General features: G+C 46.9%; 1 protein-coding gene across 4 annotated transcripts in view; it reads left to right on the top strand.

Moving 5' to 3' along the window:
• The window catches only part of GDPD5 (glycerophosphodiester phosphodiesterase domain containing 5), a 194,276-nt gene that overhangs the window by 24,813 nt on the left and 144,277 nt on the right, over positions 1–25,186 (top strand). Inside the window, exon 1 of one of the 4 annotated variants that reach the window (XM_063327256.1) lies at positions 16,509–16,779. The exons of the other annotated variants lie outside the window; for them this stretch is intronic. The gene's annotated coding sequence lies outside the window, so the exon portion shown is untranslated. Of the gene's footprint in view, positions 1–16,508; positions 16,780–25,186 lie in introns of those variants that run through there. 4 annotated transcript variants of the gene reach the window in all.

The following is a 25,186-nucleotide window of genomic DNA, read 5'->3' as shown; positions in this document are numbered from 1 at the left end:
AGGAAAAAGATTAAAGATAATGGGGCATGTGAATGATAAGCAGACGTGCAGTTTCGTTTCAGAAGAGGTGCAGAGACGTGATGTTTCTAGCACCAAAAAAAGCAGGTGGAGAAGAGGCTCCTGCAGCATTTGAGACCAATTAGAGTCCGAGCGTGCAAGCGCGTTGCCTCTGCCAACTGTCATGGGGAGGTGATTTCTCTAACAATCAGCTAAAGATTGTCCCAACCTGTACTTTGAGGGACCAAGAATGGTCTGACGTAGTGAAGCTGCACCCCTGGATGCTGGGGTGGGACAGGACAGAGAGCTGAGATCCGACAGTGGGTCGTTACTGCTGTTAGCAGTGAAGGGCTGGGTAGCTTTGGTGTGGGATTAGCACTAAACGCTGCGCACAGAAGGGTGGTTTGAGGCTTTGGACATGTTTCTTCTCATATTTGAAGGAGAAGGTGTGGTAAGGTCTTTGAGACAGCATCAGTAAAAAGAAAAAAAAAACAACACCCAAACATTACAGTTATTGCGTGATTGCTATGTGCTAATAGGATTTAATTTCTGCAAAGCTTTTGATAAGAGGGGTAAAAAAAAAAAAAGTATCTCAAAGGACCACAGGTATTTTGGGAAAGGCTTAAGTGGAATAAAATTCAGCTGCGATTGTGTTAGAGCAGGGAGGCGTGGAGTTAACTGAGCTGGAGCAATGAGTTTTACCGATGCTGAATAGGATGTGCACGGCCCCATTTCTCCTGCTGGGGGGAATGTCCCTGGGGTCTTCCCTGTTGGAAAGAGGGGAATCTTCTCCATGGGAGAGGGAAAGGCAAGGGATGCTTCTGGTCTGCAGGCTTTCCTATGAAAGCTCCTGAAAAGCTTGCAGGTGTCTTGCTACCTTGGCTTGGATTTGAAGTTGTGACCCAGGGGTGAGATGCTGCATTTTGCTCCTATTTTCTTGCACCGTCAGAGCTTTTAGGAGTGATCGAAAAGCGCTGAGAGCATGGTCCCTTGGCCTGTTTTGCTGGGGGAGGTGGAAGAAGGAGCCAGGTTCAACCTTAGTGAATTTGAGGGGAAGTGGATCGTGGAAGGTTTCCTTCCTGGGGAAAAGGGCTGGTAATGCAGCTCGGGAAAAATTCAAACAAAGCAGCTTCTCTTCCCTTCTGGCTCAGAGTGGGTGTGTGATGTCAAGGTAGCCCCGAGCCTTACAAAAGATGGTGGGATTTTCTCCTCCCCCCGCTTTAATTTTTTGGGGGGCGGGGTTGGAGGATTGGTTTACATGCTTTATTGTTAAATCTCTCAAACAATGCTGCTTCCCTTTCCTTGGAGCGATTGTTCCCCGTGTGGCTGACTCTTCCTTCCCCTTCCTCTCCATCGTGGGAAGTGCTCTCTTGATGATGTATGGGCTCAGCTTTGGTCTCTGATTTACTTTCCTTTGTCCTGCTCAGGTCCCTTTTATTATTGTGTAATTTCTGCTGGGATCCTTGTCACAGGGTCCACAAAACCAGCTGTTGTAGTACTGTGGAGAGAATTAACTATCAGAGCAGCCAGAGACATGGGACTGCAAAGTCTTAACAGGCTTCATAGCACCATGAGATTTCTTCCCTCAAGTTGATGTAGTCTCCTCTTGGAAGGGCAACTTTCTTCCTTGAGGAAAAGCTGGTCTTTCGTGATCAGCCTAATCTCAAAGCTTTTCGAAGGCATCCATTCTTGGGGGGAAGATTATTATTTTGTTTTATTTTTTATTTTTAGACTTCATTTTTTAATTTTTGCATCTATGATGCCCAAGAATCCCTTGCTTTGTCCTGTCAGGCCTTGCATCTTCTCTTCCTGGACCAGTCTCAGAGGAGAAGAGGTGAAGCCAAACTAGATAGTGGGTCTGAACAGCTATCAGCACATGGTTAACTGGAGACAGACACCCACCTCTTCTTTTGGGGTAGGGGAAGAAGAAAATAGTGGAGATACTGGCTGGTTAGAGATGGACACTATGTTGGAAATAACTTGATGAAATGCTGAAGCCATGCGAATCTCTGCTTCTGAAGTATATCAATCCCGTGTGCCATCTGCTGTACCAAAAATTAGTACTTGCCTTGAATGCTACTGATAAGAAAGACACGGACCTGTTGGTGTGGGGCCAGAGGAGGCCCCAGAGATGCTGGAAGGCCTGGAGCCCCTCTGCTGCGAGGACAGGCTGAGAGAGTTGGGGGGGTTCAGCCTGGAGAAGAGAAGGCTCCGCGGAGACCTTATAGTGGCCTTTCAGTACCTAAAGGGGGGTCTACAGGAAAGATGGGGACAGACTTTTTATCAGGGCCTGTTGCCATAGAACAAGGGGTAACTGAAAGAGGGGAGATTGAGATGAGATATCAGGGAGAAATTGTTCACTATAAGGGTGGTGAGACTCTGGCCCAGGTTGCCCAGAGAGGTGTTAGATGCCCCATCCCTGGAAACATTCCAGGCCAAGTTGGTCGGGGCTCTGAGCAACCTGATCTAGTTGGAGGTGTCCCTGCTTATGGCAGCGGTGTTGGACTACATGACCTTTAAAGGTCCCTCCCAACCCAAACCATTCCATGATAAGACTGGATTTGTTCTCCAAGAGCATTTCTGAGGAAAAGCTGTCATAAATCAGGCCTCGACAGAGCAGCATGAGAAAGAAGCTCAGCTGTTCACTTAGCCTTCACTGCGGATGCATGGATTGACTTGGACCTGAGTAATTCATGGTGTGCCATCTGCAGAAATAATAAGCCCTTGGATATTACAGGCTTAAGGATATAAGTAACCACCTGATTATGCAGTTATTTCGCTATGACCTACTTCTTTTTCAAAATATCCCCTAGACTCCATGGCACAGAAGATAAGAACTTCCAGGACATTTCAGCATTTATCAGAAGAGCTTCCTGCAGGGAGCTGTTGGTGATTTATGCCAGGGAGGAAGAGGAAAGGCGGGTGGTGTGAATGTTTCATGGATAGGCTTTGGATTGCTTAGCTCATGGAGTGAGCTAGGAAAGGCAGCAGCAAACTGGTGGGCTTTTGCCCTCTCCTGTTAGGTGGAAATCATGTGGTCTAATTAAGCAACAGAAGTTCTTGATAATATGTTTTCAAGGGATTATATCATGCTTTAGCAGAATGGGGCACGCAGCCAGAACACTTTCATCCTGTTGATAAGGCCAACGCCTACTGTAAACACGGTTATTAACAGTCTGAGCCTGTGCGAGATGCTCTAATGGAAAGCTGTAACTTGAGAATAAGAAAGAAGCTTGGAGAAGCCCAGGGTGGGTGTTTAAAACCTTGTTCCCTTGGGCAGTGGTAAACTACCTTCTTGCATAGGGTACATAATTAACTTCATGGAGAGAAGTGAACCAAAGTCCTTCCAGCTGCAACTTACACATGATGGAATGATATAGTTGGGTTTCAAAGACTGTCCTGGTGTCCAGGGTCTGTCCTGGGGCATTGGGTTGCTGTTGACCTCTCCTTTTTGTATGTAGATTTTGGAGCAGGAGCCCTTGGCCTTGAGCAGTTCATAGCTCGCTCTGTGCTCTCATTCATCTGTTTGCAAAGCAGCAATAAAACGCTGCAGCTACAGGACCCGTTCTAGAAACTTGGTGCATAAACAGCTCTTCTAGCAAATGAGAGCTTTGGGGTTGGAATTTAGGAGGAAGAAGAAACTGAAAAGTGAAAGCACATCTGCACTTCCCTGCTAAAAATTACTAGTGTAGAGCAGGAGAGGGTGTTGTCTCCCTGGAGTAAAGAGCTGATGAGCCTCTGAAAACTTTCCACTTGGCAGAGCCGAAATTATGTGATGGGGTGGGTGACTATTCCAGCCCCCAGAGCAGGGAAGGTGCGTGTAGGTTATTTAGTCCAGCTCTGCTGCAGAAACTCATCTTCATGGGACTGGTTACTGCCACAGTTATGGTTTTGGATAGGAGCTTCTCTTGGAAAGCTCAGATTTATGTGTCGACTTGAACTGGGGGCTTTCTGTGGTGGAGGCTTGCATAACTGGATGCTCTGCTGGAGTGAGGTTCTCTAAGGAAAACACCTCGTGCAGTAACGTGGAGGATGAGGCCAATTTTTCTGGAAATTATGGTAATATCTGGCTTGGATCCTGTAGTAGATTTAAATTCTAAGACACATGGTGAGAACTGTGATAGAGCTGTAACAAATAATCAGCCAAATCTGAGGATTTAACACCACCTTCTGCTTCCAGTACAGTCCAGAGGGTAAGTCTGGGATCCAGTTGTCACTGGAAGGCTTCAACTTTGCCTAGGAATGTGAAAGTCAAGTTTTCTGGCTTCAGTGGCATTACTAATGGTTTAGTTGAATCATTTCTAGACACCTTTTATCTCCTGGTTGTCCTTACAAAGCCAATGCAGCTAATGAAAAATGGGGAGGAGGGGAGTGGCTTTCCATTGTTAATGCAAGAATACTCCAAAAACCAAATATGGCGGGGTGGTGTTCTAGTGCATACAGTAACTCTGTATTTGTGGAGTCATCAGTTCTAATATTAATAAAGGAATTTTTGAGGATTAATTTTAAATTATTGTTTTTAACCTACTTCGTCCACACGTAACAAGGGGGCATCAGAAAAGCTGAGGCATTGGGCAGTCCAGGTAGGTAAGGTGGAACCTGACCTAGACATGACTAGTTTAATTCCTTTAGAGAAGCAAACTGAAAGGTTACAGGGGTGTGAATACATTGCCTGGCCTTACTGTGACTTTCTGGATGAGTGGAGCAGAAGACACCGGAGTTCTCCAGGCTGCGGAGACGAGTGAGGCTCTTGAATGAACTGCAGTGGTTTCCTACCTCCGATCACATTTCTTTCTCATGTCCCAGGTTGTGGCCAAGCTCAGTACCAAGCAGCCTGGATTTTGGAAATGGTGAGGGGATTTTGCTTGCAGGAGAGGTTGATGGATGGACGCGACATGGGCCAGGCTGAGGGGAGAGGCATGGGAGAGGCAATAGCACCTTTAAGTCCTCCTGGGTCCACGGGAATGGAAATTACCTCCCAGCAGATGTTTTGCCTACAAAAATACTGGGCTAAATCTGTATTGTATAAGTACTGCGGAGCAAATCTAATGCTTGCTCTGGCCAAGGTGGTTTTTTTCTTTTGTGCTTTTGTATGCTAGCCTAACTGGCCATGGGTACCACGAGGTGCCAGCTGACTACCTTCCTACATGTGCAGGAATGGAGACTCTTTGCTGTCTAAAAGAATTGAAACCAATGCAAATTCTTACTCTGGCTTCTCCCGTGAGCTGTTAGTTAGGCATCTGTTGTTGTTCCTATTTACTGTATTGAAAAAGTGTGTGTGTGGGGGGAATAAAAATCCTTTTTGTGCCCTTCTCAAAGCACACTGAGATTAGGAATTGCAAGTAATTCTCTGAAACGATTATTGACTGAGAATTGCTCGGAAACGATGATGTTTGCTGACTTGACAGATAAGACCCTGAAAGAGTGCAGTCTGGGCTGTCCCTGAGCATCTGTCCTTGCCATGTCGCAGTCACCGTGAGGCTTTACCTGCATCTTCAGCGGTCGAAAGCCAGATGTATTTTTAGACAATGTTTAAATAGACACTATCCAAACTGTTTAATGCTGTCTCACGGGGACGAGGGTGGATGTTGCACGGAGGACTTTTGTACTGAGAGCTCATTTGGGCGTTGTGGGAAGCACAGAGGGCGATGCTGATGCAGCGGGAACTGGGACTGTCGTGGCTGCAGCACCTAAAATGCTACTCCTGATGCTGCTGGGCAGAACTGCTAGGTTGCTCTCTCTGATTCTTTATCACTAATTTTAATTAAAAAAAAAAATAAAATCTCAAAGTGAGGAGCTATTAGGAGATATGCAGGAAATGGTGAGTCTCTCTTTAGCAGGGGTCCAAACAACGCAATGTTGACCTGGTGCTGGCCAGGCTGGAGGATCTGGGGCCTAAGAGACCTCACGGTTGACTTATTCTGGGAGGTGGGCTGAGATTTCCCTCTTCCCTCCTCTTGGGAGGCAATAACTTGTTCTCCATGGCATCCCTCCCTGGAGGAGGATGGCAGAAGTTTAGGGAGCACTCCTGTAGAGACCAGCTTGGGCGCTCTAAGTACTGTGCATGCAGCTCTGCTAGAAATGACTAGAAATGTCAAATAAGTCTCCAAGACAAGCTCCTGTGTAATCTGCAGCAGCCTGTAGACTGCTGGAGCCTGTTTTGAATCAGAAATTCTCCACGGATACAGCTGTAGTAGTGTTGTTTTTCTGAAGTGCTGATCCGCTTCCTTCCTTTCCAATTCCTCAAAAGAAAACAAATCAGTTGATTTAGGTGCCAGAATACACTGCTGACTCCGCATAAGTTGTTTGCTCTTCTCTTGCATCCTTTTTATCCTTTTTTTTTTTTTCTTTCCTTAGCTGATTTGCCCTGGAGTTTGGGCCCCACGGAAGGTACTTCTGAAAAGTCTTCAGTGCAAAGCTGATCCCGAGGCATAGGAAAGAGCAGAGGAACAGAGTTGGTGCTTAAAGATATGTTGTCATCAGATATACATTTTCAGTCTCCATGCTTGTTGCTTGGAGACCTCTTGCATTAACTGTGTAAAACTTATCCCTGTTTAAATACAACTGGTTGGGTTTGGCTTTTTTAATAGGTCTTGGTGGATTTTGCTCTTAAAAGCATATCCCTCTCGAAAATCTATAAAGTTGGTCTCGCCAGTGTCCTATGGTAGAATCATTTAGGTTGGAGAAGGCCTTTAAGATGATTGAGATCTATGCCAAGGAGTTTTGCAGGTGAGCTGTCTGTTGACCATCACTTCGAGTGTTGGACCTCCTGCTCTTGGTGGAACCATGTTGTGAAGAGCGCAGGAGGCTCTTTGCTTCCTGGGGTGAGTTTTGGGCTCCTGTATGCTCCTATGTCTCCATGGTTTTGTCCCCAGACAGACCATGTGCAAAGGCATCAGCCTCAGCTCAGTGCTACAGAAAGCCGTGGAGGGCCTTTGTGTCATGTCCCTTGGGATAGGGACCGTGAATGACATGGATGGGGCAGGTCCACGCTGCTGCTGTGAGAGTGGCTGCAGCCACAGTTCAGCCTGACCTTGGTTCTTTCAATCACCCTGCTTAATCCCTGTACTTATTCAAAATTGGTGTCAACAGAGAATGTCTGAGCAGAGATTAGCGGCGGATGAATGAGGCTGCCCGCAAAAGCGTGGAGAGAAAAATCAAAGTTTTCTAGAGGTAAAAATTACCCCCAAATTCTTGTTTTTATTTGTTTTTTTGTTTTGTTTGCTTTGTGTTCTGAGCTAGTTACTGAAGAGCTGCCTTAAGGGCTGTAGAGCAAAAGGATTCCTACTGCAAGAACTCCTTCATCCCTAAGTAAAACCATCCCAGTTCTCTGCTGGCCTCCCGCAGCACGCTGGCGTGAGCCGGGTACCTTGGAGGTGACAGCTGTGGGGTGGCCCGGCTGCCTGTGTTGCTCTGGTTGATCTGCACTAATGCACTGTTTGTGGAGTCGAGCCTGTTTTGCTAATAATAGGCAGCTTTGTGGGAGATAAGCACCAGACTGACCTTATCTGTGTCCATCACGTTTGGCCTGAGGGGAGCTTATTAGCTTGTGTTTCGTACTCTGGTGTGTGTGTATAAAATAAGGAGGGAAAATACAGGTTTTTAAACTATCAGAGGAGCCTTTGGAAGGGAAGGACTGCCTAAAGAAACCCACGGGTGTGCGTGGTGTATCTCGATGCAACTCTGAAATGTTGTGGTGGTGGGTTGTGCTGTCCCAGTTCCCCCTGAGACTTTCCTAGCCCTTTGGGATGGGGGACAGTCAGTGACGTTGCATGTGCCTGGCCTTCCTCCAGCCCGATTCCCTGCATCTCCTGGGACCTCAAGGAAGAAACGAATCTGTGCTTTTGGGGCTGTGTTAGACAAAATGGAGGATAACCAAACCCCTTGTCTTTTTAGGCCGCTCTGCAGCAGGGGCTGCAGTGTAGGGTGCAGGAGCCCCGTTCATTTGAAGCAGGAATGATCCTGCGTGTTTTTCTACATTGATCCCTGTGAGATGAGTAGGAGTCCCTGTGGATGCACAGTTGGGTGGATGGAGGGGCAGAAACTCAGGATTCAGCCTCTGTGCATGTGTGTGACCACATGCTAAAACCTTGGGAATGCCATGCATCGGTCGTTCTTTAGCCCCTTCATGGCGAAGAGCCGATGCTCAGCATCCAAAGTGAGTGCCCAAAACTAGACACTGGTGTTGAATTCTCATTAACAGCTCTCTACAGATCTCTCACCTCCTCTTCTAAGTGCTTGCAGTTTAAAAAGCAGTCTAGAAATCCTGACTCTGCTTCATGTGTTCTTTCAGCGCCTCTGCCTTCTGGATATGAATTCAGCATGAAACGATGCTTTTTCAGATGCTTCAAAAGCTGCCTACAGAAATACAGGGAGGAAAGCTAACAGGAGGGCAAACTTTCTGAGGGATGAGAGAGTGTTTGTTTCTGCCTTTCCTTTGGTGGAAAAGGCTCAGAGTGTGTTTATAAAGCTGTGCCTTGGTTTTATTAACTAGCAGAGTCAGATGTCTCCCAGGCTGGTGGTATCTAACTCTTCTCCTGTCCTAGGCATTTGGATAAAAAAAAAAAAATGTTTGGAAAGATTACAGCAAAGAAAGACACTAATGAATGTTCATCAGGAATAACTGTTTTATTCCTTGGTGTACTTGCATTTCTGTTATCTTGTTATGCCTCTGTTTATTCCTGGAGCAGCAGAAGGTCGTGGTGACATGCATTAACATGCCAGCCGTTGTCTGTCTTGGTCACACAGTGGCAGTCCTTGTAGGCTGTTGCCTGAGGAGTCCATCATTGCCAAATACCACTGTGACAGCGGCGGTGCCTTTCTGGCAGAGTAAATTTTGCAAGGATCTTGTGTCGTGCCTCTTGTGAGAGTCAGCCACCAGGTTCTTATTAAGAAGAAATACTTTGCTGTGAGGGTGGTGAGCCCCTGGCCCAGGTTGCCCAGAGAAAAGCTGTGGCTGCCCCATCCCTGGAGGGGTTCAAGGCCACGTTGGATGGGGCTTCAAGTAACCTGGTCTGGTGGGAGGTGTCCCTGCCCAGGGCAGGGGGTTGGAACGGGATGGTCTTTAAGGTCCCTTCCAACCCAAACCATTCTATGATGCTGTGGACTGGTGTTGGTCCAGGGTTGCCTTGGAAAGCATTGATCTGCACTCCTCAAGGTGTTTCTTGAATGCTTGGGCTGACATGAGACTTGAATCCTCGTCTGTTATTTGTGGCAGAAGCTCTGTGAGCTCTTAGAATTGAGGAGGTTTTTTTTTTTTTACCCTGTGAATGGAAAAGGTGGGGGTAGCAATACAGAATGCAAAGTACAGGTGGTGTCACACTTGATGTCATCTGCTGCCCCAGATGGGGAGGATGGTGGGAAGGGGCTGTGATGGCATGACAAGAGGTGGCATGTGTGCAACCACCACGTTGTATGGCCGACTGGCTCCTTAAAGCAGTGGCTGAGCTGTAAATGCCTGACTTCAAGTTATGGGTCAGGCGAGGGCACTGTTTACATCCTGTAATTAACATCTGTGCAGTTAATCACCGGGGCTGGCAGACCCGGAGACGCTGGATTGGAGTCCTGCTCTCCGTTGTGGTTGGATCGCTGTCCCAGAGACGACAGGAGGCTAATAACAAAGATGTGTCAACTTGGACTGTCTGTGCTAATTTATCCTCCTCCCCCTTCCAGCGTATGTTTGCAGCATATAAATCAACATCTCTATAAATCAGGGCTTTGACTTTAATTTCTTCCTCCTTTTTGGCCTCTCGGAAAACAGGGTTTATACAACTGTGCAGTTTTTCTTTTTTAGCACATGAACCTGTGGGGCAGATTAAAGAAAACTTAGCCGAGGCAGAATGTTGAACACAGCATTTCTGTGCAAGCTGGTGCTTGGTGGGACATCGGAGCTGCTCGGAGGAAGCCAAGCTGAGACCTTGATAGGTTGCACAACCATTTCTTTGCTTCTTGGAGACTTGTCTATCTCACTATTATGTGTAAGTGAAAAGCTAGTATCATAGAATCATAGAAGCGTTAGGGTTGGAAGGGACCTTACAGACCATCCAGTTCCACCCCCCTGCCCTGGGCAGGGACACCTCCCACCAGCCCAGCTTGCTCCAAGCCCCGTGCAACCTGGCCTTGAACCCCTCCAGGGATGGGGCAGCCACAGCTTCTCTGGGCAACCTATTGCAGTGTCTCACCACCCTCACAGGAAAGAATTTCTTCCTAATATCTCATCTCAATCTCCCCTCTTTCAGTCTAAAACTGTCTCCCCTCATCCTATGGTGTCCCTCCCCAGCTTTCCTGCAGGCCCCCTTTAGGTACTGGGGGCAGTATGTTGGCAGATAACTGTGCTCTGAAATATGCTAATAGCAGGCTGGAGTGATTAACCTTGCAAGGCAGGAAATGTTTGTGATGTATTGATTTCCACCACCACCACTCTCTAACGCTGCAGAAAAAGGTGATTGTCCCTCCCTGGTTTAATGCAAACTGCAGAGGCATTTATTGTTTAGAATGGAGAAAGCAGTAGGAAATTTGGAAGTGAGGATGATGACTTGCGATCTCCTCTTCCATTGTGTCCACTGCAGAATGTGGATGTGAGATGTTTGTGGGCTCCCTAATTCCCCTGTGAATCCCAGCCACTGTTAAGTGCAACCGGCTACTCTCTTAGCAGCTGGTCTGTCTTTTCTGCTGTGAAAATGACTTTGCTTCTAGGAAGGTTTAAACCCTACTTTGTGTGACCTGCCTTTCTCCTTTTGATTGATCGGTATTAGCTCGCCTCGGAGGTGAAGAGAAATCCATATGCTCTCTTTCATCTCCCTCTAAGCCGTGTATAAAGACTTTAATTCTGAATCTAAAAAAGGCTAGAGGTGGTGAGGAATAAAATACAGCTTTCCTAGCAGATAGTGAAGTGACCTTCTTGTTAAAACCTGAGGCGGTTAAGACTCCTAAAACAGCTAGGTCTGTAAGAGTAGAGACACAGTTATTTAACATTTATCTAAATATGCTAAGGAGCTACTTTACATCCTTATCTCCCTGAAAACGTTAGGGAAGGGTTGGTCTCCCAAAGTGGTGAGGAAGCAGCAGGTTCTGGTCCAGAATCTGTGTGGTAGGATGGTGTTGAAGCCACTTGTGAGAGTCATGCTTGAAGAGCGAGCTCCAGGGAAAAGGGGGGGATGTGACTGTCCCCACTGAAGATGGTACAGAGCATCCCTGGAACTGGTGGTTGGTAGCTTGGGGTATGTGTTTTTTTTTGGGATGATGCCCCAAAAGTAGGGCCTGCGCATTAGTGCATGAGCCCATAGATATTCAATGCATTAATAAAAGCTTCTCTGGAAAAGGCCAGGAGAGGATCCTGACTCAGTCACGGAGGAAGAGGAAGGTTGGCTGAGAAGCTACTGATTTCCCAGCTAACTAGTTACATTACCAGCATGAGATTGCTGGAAGAGAGGCCAGGGGTGATATGGAAGAAGGGAGAAGTGCCCAGCCCTTTGGGGCAGATTGTGATGGGCTCGTAGCTCTGATTGGCACCTACCTTTCCCTTTTTGAATCTGGTGTGTGGCTGTTGGGATTTTCTGAAATTCCCAGTCTGGAGTCCACAGCAACCTGCGAACTTCTGCCTTCAGTAAAAGCTTTGCCTTCAGCGATGGAGAACAGCTTGAGGACACGAGTAGAGCAGAGTGACCCAAGCTACCAGCAGTGCTCTGTTCAGCAGGCAGCACAGCTTTTTATGTTGGATTTCCCGCACAACAATTGCGGTGCCTTTCGTAGAGGAACAGTTGCCATGTTCATCAGCATGAACTCGGGTTTGTCTGCCTCCCTGGTTGTTTTGAGCGGACTGTTCCTACTGCTGTTACAAGAAAAAAAAAAAAACCTTTAAGTTATTGAGGTGCACTTCTACCACTCTGCAGCAAATAAAACTAAACTGGTTGTCCCTCTCTGCTGGGCCCTCTGCAAACCCATGGGGAAAGACTCCTTGCAAAGAGCAGAGAGCCTATGAGTGACCTGATGTAGACTGAGTGGGTGCGTAGGTGGGTCCAGGAGCTGTTGTGAAGCTGTGCTGAGGGCTGCTAAGGGTAGAAAATGGCGCAGGCAGAAATCCTGCCTGGTTTTGATGCTGCCAAGCACGTGTTTCACAAACACAGTGCAGTGTCAGAGGCAAGAACTGTGTTCTTTGAGCAGTTCCAGTTGGTATGAATTAATGAATGTCTCTACTTTTTCTCTCGGTGGATCTACCACCATCTCCTTGGCAGTGGTGTGTGTTTATTTCTTTCAAATATCTGCTTTGTGACTGGCCGCACCAAGACTCAAGCCATCTACTTCATTTGTCAGGCTATAGCACTCTCTGATCCCCCATGTGGTGTTTTCTGTGTCCAAAACACTTTACTGCTTTATGTACCACTCTTTTCCCCTTCCAGTCTTCTTTATACACAAGTTGGGTATCTTAAATTCCTCCAAACCAAAGAATATCGATGTAGAGTTAAATGTCTTTATTGTCTAACCCCTGGTGGGGACAGATCTCCATGGGAGCACCACGCAGGACATCTCAGAGGTGTCCATGTCGTGCTTGATTCCTTGCAGGGGGAACTACCTGGACCCTGATTAGAGCATCTCATCAGCTTCAATGCATTGACTTGCTCAGAACTGGCTTGAGATCGTGGTGCACCAGCACAGGTGTGTGTGAAAGCAGGGGTAGCAGTGTCCTGACAGCAACCTTGAAGGACCTGCTAAACCCTTGTATCCTTGTGAAGAGCAGCCAGCAGCTGCCAACAAATCTGATGGGAATTGGCTGGTTAAGTTATATGTCCAAACAGGCTTGGCAGGGGGCCGGCAGGGTGCTGCTGAGGACAAATATTTTTGAGTGGTAAAGTATTCCCAAGCTCCCTGTCCCTCTGCTATTCCTGTAGCAGTGGTTCAGATGAGGGCAGACCTTGTGAGCTCTTCTAAACATCTGCTCGTGGTCTAAAACCAAAACAACAGAGGCATAATGTGCTTGGTGACTCTCCATCCTGGAGCTGAGAGCTCTCTTCCTCTTGGTTTGAGTAGGAATGCTGTTGATGGACAAGGTAGGCGGCTCACCTGGGATGTGGGAGGAAGACAACACAAGTTTGAAAGTCTTGCACATCCCAGGTACCTGTCTAAACCCTTGGGCTGTTTACAGGCTGGCTTTGGTGGGAAGGATGATGCTTTATTTACCATCTCAGCTCGTTCTTGCGTAGGGTGGGAGAGGGAGCTTTTTGTAAGCTGCATCCCATGAAGCTTAATTCCATGATTGTTTAACTGCAGTGCTGGCATGTTTCCCTGCCTGCCCTGACTGCAGCCCTACAGGAAAGGCATGGGGGAGTGAATGATCCAGGTGGTGTATGAATGCTGCAGGAGAGGCTGGGGAGAAAGGAGTGCTCATCTGGCAGGTTGTGCTTTAGGTGTCTGCATAGGTGGAGATGAAGAGGGTACCAAATCCTCTGTCTGCTGGAAGGTTACTTAGATGCTCAGGAGGCTGGAAGAACCTCAAATACCGGGTATCTAATTCTTGTTTATTTAAACATCAAAATTATACCAGCGATGCCTCCAGAGCCCAGGGTAGCGGCATCTGTTAATGAGGAGTGAGAGCTCTAAGGACTTGTGGTGGTTCACCTGCTGTCCTTTAGGAGGAAACCAATCTTTCCTTAATCAACATTGATAGAGAGGCTCTTTAAATTGGAGTTACCGGATTCCTAGTAAATTGGGTTTTTTTCCCCCCTCTGTTTTCTTACGACACAATCCCTGAACAGTCTTTAGGTCTGGACTACATCTTTCTGCCCAACATCCCTGTGATGCTGATAATCCTTCTCTGCTTTACATCCCTTCACCCCCGAATATTTATGTGCATATAAACAGAGGAGTAACAAATTTGACTTGCTACCACAGGGATCCGCGACCATTTCAAATGTAAACTCAGCTTAGCTCTCAGTTCTCTCTTACTCTGCATGACTGTCTTTCCACATAATAAATTACCAGCATTTATTGGTCTTTTGACATATAGGTTTCCCAAGGGAAAGGAAGGAGACTGGCTGAACAAAGCCTTCCCTATAATCAGAGTTTGCAGTAGGCTTTGGACAGAAATTGCAATTGCTGGCTAGTACAGCAAGGATTTTATGGCTCTATCTATAACTGCATTTATGCCAACCAGGGGATTTGGGAGGTATATCTATAATACACCTTAGACTGTATTGTTAAGAGATTAATGTCTATAATAAATGGTAGTATTTGCATGTCAAGAACTGATGAGAAACCAGTGCGTTTCTGGGAATGCATCACGGGACAGAGTTCTAGAAGCTTGTTTCTCCTGCTGGGATGTGAGACTGTCTATGCCGCTCATGTTCCCACCGCTTGAAAATTGACAGGCAACTTCTGCCTGCTGTGGGCACCGTGTGCCTTTATGCTAGTGCTGGAAAAGGGCTGAGATTTGGAGCCATTTGAAAACTGCTAGGTTTGGTGCTTCTCTCCTTCTCCCATTTTTTTTTTTTTTTTTTGTCTGGCTGAAATAAGCCAGGAACATCCAATAACCTCCACCCAAGCACTGCTCCAACAGCTCCAGTTGGGACCTCATTGGCAAAAGCCAGCTGCATTGTGTGCCTTGTGACTGTGTAAAATGAGCTGGATCTTTGGTTGATGTAAGATGAGTAGCTCTTGTTTCTTGCTTGCATTTGTTCTATATCACCTTGTGCTGATGCAGCTCGGTGCTTTAATGAAAATCTTTTGCAAGAAGACATCTCCAGGACTCATCTAACTTAAGCTAATGGTTAACCCAATTGTAGAATGGTTTAGGTTGGAAGGGATTTGAAGACCATCTAGTCCAACCCCCTGCCCTGGGCAGGGACACCTCCCACCAGACCAGGTTGCTCCAAGCCCCGTCCAGCCTGGCCTTGACCCCCTCCAGGGATGGGGCAGCCACAGCTTCTCTGGGCAACCTGGGCCAGGGGCTCACCACCCTCACAGCCAAGAATTTCTTTCTAATCTGTAGTCTAGATCTCCCCTCTTTCAGATTAAACCCTTCCCCCTCGTCCCATGGCTCCCCTCCCTCATCCAGAGTCCCTCCCCAGCTTTCCTGGAGCCCCTTGAGGGACTGGAAGGGGCTCCAAGGTCTCCCTGGAGCCTTCTCTTCTCCAGGCTGAACCCCCCCAGCTCTCTCAGCCCGTCCTCCCAGCAGAGGGGCTCCAGCCCTCCCAGCATCTCCGGGGCCTCCTCTGGCCCCGCTCCAACAGCTCCGTGTCTCTCCTGTGCTGAGGCCCCAGAGCTGGAGGCAGCACTGCAGGGGGGTCTCCCCCGAGCGGAGCAGAGGGGCAGAATCCCCCCCCTCGCCCTGCTGCCCACGCTGCTGGGGATGCAGCCCAGGCTGTGGGGGGGTTTCTGGGCTGCCAGCGCACATTGACGGCTCGTGTTGTCTCGTGTCTTTGTGAGATCAGATGAATTTTTTTTCCCTGAAAGACTTTCTCCTATAGAAGATTGTCTGGGATTGCATGGGAAGAAGACTTCTCATGAATCCTGTTAAAGATTACTCTCAATTTTTGCAAGTGCACAGGAAATGTGAACTTTCTGAGACAGAAAGTACTGTAGCGTGAGCCTTGCATGAATGCCACTGGTTCCACTTTAGCTCTGGTTGTGGTAACTGGTCTGACTGGACTCTGTCCTGCTGGGGCAAGAAGTGGATGAAGGCCAGTGACTTTCCAGCAGACTGACCTTGCAGAAGGTCAGTGTTTCTCGGGTAGGTAGTCCAGCATGAAGATCTGGTTTGAGAGCTTCAACTTGCATAATAAGAGTGAGACTTCCTCCAGTGGAGGAGTTGCTGAGTAAAACTCTTCCTGTTCTGGCTGGCTGTTCCTCTCCTCTGGTATTTTCCTTGCACCTTTGTCTTGTTGCACCTGGAGAGTGGATGGCTTTCTCATGGATCTTGGTCAGAGAAGACACTGCTGTCTGTGGCTGTCCAGTTGTAGTCAAGCCAGTGTGTCCCTCACCTCAATGGCTTTGTCCCTGCCTTCCTTCCCATCTTGGAGGCTGGTTTTGAGCGAGGCTTTATGAAGGCATCTCACCTTCCGTCTGCGCTGGAAGACACTGCTGTTCCCCATGCTACGTGTAGCAGAACTAAGGCAGGTGCTGGCAGGGAGTCTGGTGGGGAATACTTCTGGCATGAGAGCTGAATCCAGGATCTTCGGAGAACCCTGCCCGTCCTGACTTCATCTGCTGCTAGACCGGGTGGTTGTGGTCTTTTAGCCTGGGCAGGAGGAGGATTGTCCCTGCCTTGCAAACAGCCTGCACAGAGCAGCTTGCGTGTGGAAGAGGCATTGCTGCAGAAATTTTGGCAGGGCTCCTGCTCATCTCTTGTGCTTGCGGAGCAGCAATAGCAGCTGCCTCGTGCCCTCTCCCAGCCAGGAGGGAGAAGTAGGTCAGAATTTGCATTCTGTGCTCGGCTTCTCTGCATAACTTGCACACTTTTCTATTTTTTTATGTCCTCTTTTTAAACGAGCTGTTCCTGCATGTGCGTGTTCCTTGGGCTCCCCTGAATCAGAGGGTGAAGACTTAAATTCGGATGTGTAATTGGGCTTTAATGTCTGTCTTCCCTCCAAGAGCACTTCTGGGAGACTCCTCAGGCTCCAAAGGGCTGATCCCAGCATGTAAAAATCTGAAATAAATGCTTGGGGCAGTGTCTTCAATTTTTGGCTGTTGTATTGTCTGGCTCAGGATTTAAATTTTCTCCTGTAGCTCTCTTTTTGCATGACAAGAGCGAGTAATTGGGATGAAATCATCCGTGCTGCAAATGTGATGGTGAGATTTCTTTTCGGCGCTGTTCTGTGTGTGGGGTTTTTTTTTCTTTTTTTTTTTTTTTTTGTGGCTGGTTTGCAATGTCCTGATGGGGCGGGGTGGGGGGGGGAAATGAAAAAGAGATGGAGCGCGGCAGGCTCGTGGCAGCCGGAGAAGCATCCGAGCGTTGCTGAAGCGCTGCAGGGCAGTCGAAGGATCGTTTTGTGGCGGTTTTGTGCATGGTGAGGAAGAAGAGCTTCGTTGCAATCAGTGCCCTGAAATAACAGAGGTGCCAGATGAGGTCTGGTGTGATGGGGCATCCCGTGCAGAGGCTGGGACAGGAGAAGCGGGGCTGGCTGCTGGGCTGCATGGTGGGGAGCATCCTTGCCTCAATCTGTAGGTTTTAAGGTGTGAAATGGCACCATCCATCGGCATGTCTCTTTCCACCCCCCCTCCCCCCAAAATTTTCAGACGTATAGGTGGGTCTGTGTTACTCCTCATAGCAGGATGGCAATTTGTCCTGTGGTTTGGGGAATGGTGGGGTCTCTTTTTAGGATTTCTGGGTCTCATTGCCGTTTCTCGTCCCCAGTTGAGAAAACAAGCTTGTTTCCTGTGCGATTCAGCATCTCCAGCAGATTTATTTTTTTTTGTCAGTAATCTGGCAAAAAGGGGCATTTAACATCCTGAAGTTGGGTGATTATTTTTCTTTACAGTGGAGGGTTTCAACCTATGAAGGAAAGAAAAACCTGATTCTGGTCTGTCTTCATCTGTGTAGGTGACTTTTGCCGTGGGCTTTTGTGTTTCTATTCTCTAGAAGCCTATTTGCTTTTTTTTGTTGGTCTGAAATATAAAGCAAACTGTGTAGTCTGAAGACAGGTATATGGGTAAAAGTGATAGAAACTATATTAATGTGACATGATTATTGGCCTAATGGGTTTTTCTCTATTTTTTTTTTAAGTAGGGATAATATTTCACTCAGACTTTTGCTCTGTGTTTTTTTTGTAGCATGTACACACATCTAGCCAAAAATAATTTCTTTTTTTTCCTTTTTCCAAGGAAGCTTTGGGGTGGCTTACCTGGTGTATCTGCTCTACGCAGGTGAAACTGTAACCTGAATCTGTCTAAGGCTTGTGCAAATAGCAGGGGATGTCATGTCTGTTCCCATTTGTGCCTTCTTCACGAAGGTTTAGCTGCCAAAAAGTGTCGGCAGCTTTGAGACACCTCTGCACAGGAATGACCTTTTGAGAGCTGAACTCTTTCCCCATCCTGCCCCGCTGTTTGAGCTCTCTCCTTCAGGGCTTTCACATGTTCAAACATTGATAGTGGGAAGGCTGCTTAAGAGAAAATATAAGGTAGTCTGAACCTTTTTAAAGGGTTGGAAGAACTTAATTTGAGGGTTGGTTTGGGAATTGCAATGAAAGCACCTTTGATTTCTTTTTGTTCCCTCTCGTACCTGCCGTTCGCATTAATCCATACGGGTGTCCTATTGTTCCCTTCGGGTATTAGGTTTTTAATTGTGCTGTTGTGTTTAAAAGCAGTGCTGAGAACCACTTTTGAGTTGCATGGCACGTGGGCGTATAAAAGATCATCTGGGGAGGTGTTGCAATAAGGAGCTATTGTCTTTCTGTTTGGAATACCCTTGGAGACGAAACGTATCCTGCATGTGTGTGTGCATGAACGTTGCTAATCCTCCCCACCCAGGGCACTCAACTGTCACGATTTATACAGACTTCTAAGGTTTTGTGGCAGTAATACACCTCCTCCATCATGTATTCCTGTTTCTGGAGCGTGTCCAGAGAAGGGCACCGGAGCTGGTGAGGGGTCTGGAGCCCAAGTCTGGTGAGGAGAGGCTGAGGGAGCTGGGGGTGTTCAGCCTGGAGGAAAGGAGGCTGAGGGGAGACCTTCTCGCTCTCTGCAGCTCCCTGAAAGGAGGGGGTAGCTGGGGGGGTCGGTCTCTTCTCCCAAGGAACAGGCCATGGGACAAGAGGAAATGACCTCAAGTTGCGCCAGGGGAGGTTTAGGATGGATATTAGGAAAAATCCCTTCACTGAAAGGGCTGCCAAGCATTGGAAGAGGCTGCCCAGGGCAGTGGTGGAGTTGCCATCCCTGGAGGGATTTAAAAGATAGACAGACGTGCTGCTGAGGGATGTGAGTTAGTGGTGGCTTTGTCAGCGTTAGGTTGATGGTTGGACTAGATTATCTGAAAGGTCCCTTCCAACCTAAATGATTCTATGATTCCAGCAAACAAAGAGGGGAATCGCATTCTGGTTTTGCAACCGTGGGATATGGCTCTAGTCCCTGGATGATACTGCAGTCACACGAGAGGGCTGTGAAGATCTTGTTACCTTCTGCTCAACACCCCTGTCTCCATAAAGTGCTTTTCTGTGTTGTGCGGCATTTGACCCTCCCTTCACCTCCAGGTGTGGTTCAAATAAAGCAGTATTATTCTGAAGTCTTAAACTTCTCTGTTCAGCTGCCAAAGTCCAAGTGATATTTGTACTTTGGGCAAGCGTCTCAGTGAATAGCCTGCTCTACGTGTGCTCAATAGTACACAGATCGCTGCAAAGAATAGCTCAATGGCTGCTGGATCTAGGCATGAATCTGCCATCCTTTGCCTAGATCTGGAATTCTCTTCTCTGCGTTGCACGGATAGTGACCGGCAAAATGAGCTGTTGTGCAGGTAAAGTCTTGGCCACCTCTTGTTTCCAAATTGTGTTAGTTAAACCATCCTTTGAGAAGAATTTCAAAGCCCAACAAGATTAAAATATATAATGAGTTTATTCTGCCTCCAGGACCTGATTTTTAGCAGGAAATCAATGGTGAGCTTTGGCTTTCTTGTGCAGTCTTGTCTTGCAAGTAGAGGGACAATGAATGGATATTGGTTCAGTTCCAAGTAGGCAATAACTACAGCTGGAAATCCTTTCAGCTAATAAACTGCGTTGTACCTTAAAGCAAAAATTCAGGACTGTCATAGTACAAAGACAGAGACTATCTTGAGTACAACTTGAATCCAGCCTGGCCTTGAACGCTTCCAGGGATGGGGCATTGACAGCTTCCCTGGGGAACCTGTTCCAGTGCCTCACCACCCTCACAGCCAAGAATGCTGGCCTGAGATCCAATCTAAATCTCCCCTCCTTCAGTTTGAGGCTGTTACCCCGTGTCCTATCATTACAATCCCTCATCCAGAGTCCCTCCCCATCCTTCCTGTAGGCCCCCTTTAGGGACTGGAAGGGGCTCTAAGGTCTCCGTGGAGCCTTCTCTTCTCCAGGCTGAACAACCCCAACTCTCTCAGCCTGTCCTTACAGCAGAGGGGCTCCAGCCCTCGGATCATCTCAAACTTCTTGCCAAGAATACTGACTGTCTTAAAAGCTCTAATTTTTTATATGCTTCTGACAAGCTGGAGATGTGGCAGGAGAGTTACCTGTCACAGCGGTGACAAAGGTTAATGCAATAGAGCTGGTAGGGGGGAGGGATGACACTTTTTTTTCCTGAAGTTAAATGCAAGCGTGTTTTGTTTAAATGGCATTGTTGATGTTTGCACTGTCTGGTGTTAGCTCTGGATCTGCTGGGGTTGATCCTGTACCTGCTTTTCTCCCATTTGATGAAGTGGTCAGCTCTAACAGATTGTTTAGGTTTTGTTTTGGGGCAAACTAGATGATCCAGTTGGCTCTGCAGCCTTCAATGTGGTACATGAGAGGCTTGAAACTTGTGTGTGCCACTTGCTGAACTCTCCTGAAATAAAAAATCAGGCTTATTCTGATGTCTAAAAAAGTCATCTTGTCGTGGTTGGTTGATTTCTAGGGTGTGTAGGGAAAAGTTGGGGCTACCAAGCAACAAAGGTACTGGTTCTGAAACCTAGCATGGAATATGGCAGATCCAAGATCTTAATGGTTGGGGTGGGAGGGGGGCGAAGAAGTAACTTGCAAGTATAATAACTGTAATAATGCCCTCTTTTGGGTGGGTTGTAGAGGAAGGTTGTAAACTTTGTGTCTCCCTGCTACATCTTAGGTGCTTATGAGCGTGTTAGATCTTCCTCCTTCTTGGGCTTTGTTTCAATCACTTCCACTTGATAGCTTGAGTGGGAGGGGAAAAGAGAAAATCCTATATATGGCTAAGTTCAAGCTCTTTGTGTAAGAGTAAAGAGTGGCAAGAGTGTATTATTTCATTAAATACACTCTGGCTGTAATGAAGGACTTGGTGATTTGTTGTCTCGTCTGTTCTCTGATCTGCTCTGTGTGCTCCACTCTTTCCTCCAGCGATACCCGTGGATTCTGGTAGGGGGCTGGAGCTGATGTTCTGAGGATGCCACTCTGTGTGTGTGTTTTGCTCATCCTAAAGTAATGTTGATAATGGGAGGAAGCTTTGAAGATTAGGGATATTGGCCCTTGCAAGGTGCATAAGTTCATAGCCACTTAATTCACTCCCTTTAAAAATAATAAATAAGAAAAATATTTAAATAAAATCCCCAAATCTCCATTCTTCTCTCCCTATGTTGACAGCAAAGAATTAAAATGGTGCCATCTGTGCTTAAAACCCTCAACACTTTCTGTGAGAGCCTCACTGTGCTGTTCCAGGATGGACGATGTCATTTGGTCTGTAGAAGAGGTCTCTTGGGAAAGACAACACAAGCTGTAGGGAGTTCAGTTGGGAGATGCCATTACTTTGCATCTTGTCTAGTTCCTGAAGTCTCTGAACGAAGGACCAGGATCTGGGGATGGTGATGGGGAAGCTGGTGGCATAGGGTTGGGATTTACCAGCCGAGGGTCATGTCAACTCTTTTGATCTTGCTACAGAAAAAAGTAAAATCCATTTCCGTGTATTCCAGGTGTCTGAAGTCCAGTATGTTCTCCCCCATGCTACTTTTCCTTAACAGGTGGTGTGACCTTAGTGGTGTAACCACTGAGTTTGTTCCTATCTGAAAGCCAGGCAGCTTCCTTATATTTTGGAAACTTTTTCCATCGATAAATGTGGAAGTATTGGTTCATGGTAGGGAGAGATTAAAACAATGTTGTGAGTTTTAAACACATCCTGTGGCATCCAGCTGTGTTTTGACCTCTGCTGCAATAGTGGGATGGTTGGACTGGTTGACCCGTGCAGGGACTTTGTAATGGGGCCTCAAGCACCCTGTTTTGTGTTGGCTGGACAGAAGGCTGGGTTTACCCTGGCTCTGGTCTGCAGACAGCAGCGTAGTGTTGAGTTGTACTCATTATCTTGAAGTTGGGTGCAATCAAGCTATGTGTGGGCTGTGGACCATGTGGAGCTCTTGGCATGACCAAACTGCCAGTAGGATTATCTCCTGCTGTGTGGTTGAAATGTTTTGGGCAAGACTGTTATGACTCTCTATGAAGCTTAAGAACTTGAAGAAACTTCCCTTGAACCCGGGCACGAACTCGAACATAGGAAGCTCCACTTAAACATGAGGAGGAACTTCTTTACTCTGAGGGTGACAGAGCCCTGTCACAGGCTGCCCAGAGAGGTGGTGGAGTCTCTGTCTCTGGAGACATTCCAAACCCGCCTGGATGTGTTCCTGTGCCACCTGCTCTGGGTGACCCTGCTCTGGCAGGGGGTTGGACTGAATGGTCTCCAGAGGTCCCTTCCAATCCCTATCATTCTGTGATTCTGTGAAGCCTATTGGGAAGGATCCCATGCTAGGGAAAGGTGCCACTTACTGAGTAGCTCATTACCAAAGAATAGTAGAGGCTCCACCATTCTCTACTTTTTCTAAACCACTTGGCTATATCTGTGATTGTTTTTCTGCGTGGTGGCCAACCACCAAGGTTGGGCTTGTCAAATTTGTAGATCTGTTATAGTAAATAGCCTCGGTTTTCATGTGCAGGTTTGAAAAAAAAAAAAAAAAAAAAAGGCTTTGACATGTCAGTTTAGTTAAGGTGAAAGCCCAAGGGCTTTCAGGAGTCTACATTTAAAATGTTTACTTTGAGCTCAAGGAGATATTTAAGAGAAATCGCGCTTACTTCTCCATAAAACCTCAACAACCTGTTGCAGAGAGGGCTCTTGAGCTTGGGTGTGCTGAGCAAGCTGCATATGCTGGGTTCAAACCTGTGGGCTGAACAAGTGCTGGGTGGCAAAGATGCTTCTCCAGCTTGGGGAACAAAACCTTATTAAGCTGTGAAAAGAAACACGAACAGCCCATTGAAAGACGCAGCTAGACGAGACACGGAGCTGCCTCCATGTTTTCACTCCAGAGGGATGCTGTGAAACCAAACAGATTGAGGACTGAAGCGTAGGTGGTGTGTGAAGAAGGCACTTGTGTAATGTCACCAGAATAGAAATGGGTGCGTGATGCTCTTGCTTTCATCCGCGCGGCTGGAAGCAGGTGGTATCAGCTGCTTGCAAAAAAAGGGAAGGTTTTAACAGGTTTCAGTCAGTCAATACTAAATGGAACAAGAAAGGAGAAAAAGTGAGGTTCTCAAGGGCTTGGCAGAAGATTGAACAGCCAACAACTCTGTTTGAAAACGCCTAGGATCAGAGTGGATTCTACGTGATATTGGTAATATTGGGACAGTGTGTTTTCTAGCCCAGTGAAAATGTTATCGCCCTCTTTTAAGTACTACTGAGGAAGATCCAAGCTAAGGGATGAGGACTTTACCTAAAGGCTCACAGGCTACTCAATAGCATGCAATTGCTGTGCTGCTAAAGAGAGAAAAAGGCATTCTTGGAAAGCAGCATGATCCATAAACCCCAACTTGCTGGAATATGTAGAATTGCTTAAAAAGCTAAAAGTTAATAGCCAGGATTAAAGAGAAGATGGTGATTTACAGCAGTTTGGCCAACATTGCTAGCTTGAGGGGTTTATGCTGGAAAAGGTATTTCCATCCTGACCAGCCGCACTCTTTTGGAGTTTATATGTTGGCTGTAAACCTTGTGCTGTTTCAAAACTTGGTAGAGTGATTAGTTTCTCTAATGGAAACATCCATTTAGAAAGGGAGGAAAAAAGGAAAATACTAAATTCTCCTGAGTCCTCTTTCCAAGTCGCTTCTGAACGCAGCGTGAGTGGTGGCTATTTTTTTTTTTTTTCCCCAGGTCACTGGGTTGTACTTGGCCAAGCCAGGAGGCACAGACACCTCTCCAAAACTTTCTTGTATGGAAGCTGCTGGAGCACTTCCTTGCTTGTCTGCAGTGCCTTGATGTATGGGAGAAAAATTGGCATGAGTTTGGTGAAGGAAATGCAATATCTCTGGGCTTTCAAGTTTCTGAAAAGTCTTTTTTTCACGTTGGCTAGTAAGCAATAGCTTGTTCTATTTGCTTCCTGTGTTTTCACGGAATCAGGGAATGGTTTGGGTGGGAAGGGACCTTCAAAGGCCATCTAGTCCAACCCCCCTGCAATAAGCAGGGACATCTTCAACTAGACCAGGTTGCTCAGAGCCTCGTCCAACCTGGTCTGGAATGTTTCCAGGGATGGGGCATCTCCCACCTCTCTGGGCAACCTGGGCCAGTGTCTCACCACCCTCATGGTACTTATAATACTTGGAGATGGCAGCTCTCAGTGCATGGGTATGCCTTGCTCATCAATGTTCTTGCACAATGTAGTTGCCACCAGTGTGTCAGTGGCAGCTCTGGGCAGGAGGCAGCCTAGGACTGGTCACACTGGTCCTACCGGTGCAATGGGCAACATAGTCTAGCTGTGTTTTCTGCGGAACAGGACTGTGTTTTGCCTTGATTGATGAGATGAGGAAATTAAGGCTTACAAGCATGTATCCAGAGCTATAGGGCCCCAGTGTTCTCAATTCATGCTTGAAATGAGTTAAATGATTTTGGTTCAGCGTGTTCTCTTCTGTGAGAATGCTCTTCCTCTAACTGAACTTGGCTTAGAAAACATGGATCCTGGCTACCTTGTAAGGGCAGATTTTGGGTGCTGAGAGCTCGATGCTCCTCTGAGCTCAAGTGGGTTTGTAAGCCTGGCTCTGATCAAGCAGTCTGCAGAACAGAAAATGTTCCTCTGTAACTTGCTGTCAAGCAATTTCTGAGAACTCATAGGAATGCTGAGCCTGGATTTTGGGTCAGAGTCTTACATTCCTTGAAGAAAGTGATTTATGTACACGAATATAAAATTATAGAATAAATAGTTCAGCTTGAGAGGGAGCTCTGGAGGTCATCTAGCCCAATCACTTGCTAAGGTCAGTGATGAAATAATCTGAAAAGTAAGTTGATCCAAATAACCCTGACAGCTGAATCTTGTGGGTTGCCAGAGCCTCATATGATGTTGCAGGATGTGTAGGCTAGCTCCAAAAGCCCTGCTAGATTAGCAGAAGCCACCATAACCCCACCTTGTATCACACAGAAAAGTGTGAGGCAAGGGTCTGTGTCTGCTGTGGTCTTGATGAATCTACAATTCACAATAAAATAAAGTAAAAATCAAGTGTTCTTTGAATTGGCTAGAAAAGGAGAAGTTTTCTAGCAGTTGCTTAGATTT

The sequence above is a fragment of the Chroicocephalus ridibundus genome, chromosome 1, assembly GCF_963924245.1.
Source record: "Chroicocephalus ridibundus chromosome 1, bChrRid1.1, whole genome shotgun sequence".
Lineage (NCBI taxonomy): Eukaryota > Metazoa > Chordata > Aves > Charadriiformes > Laridae > Chroicocephalus > Chroicocephalus ridibundus.
The sequence above is the reverse complement of the archived record's forward strand: the minus strand, read 5'-3'. Positions and strand labels throughout refer to the sequence as shown.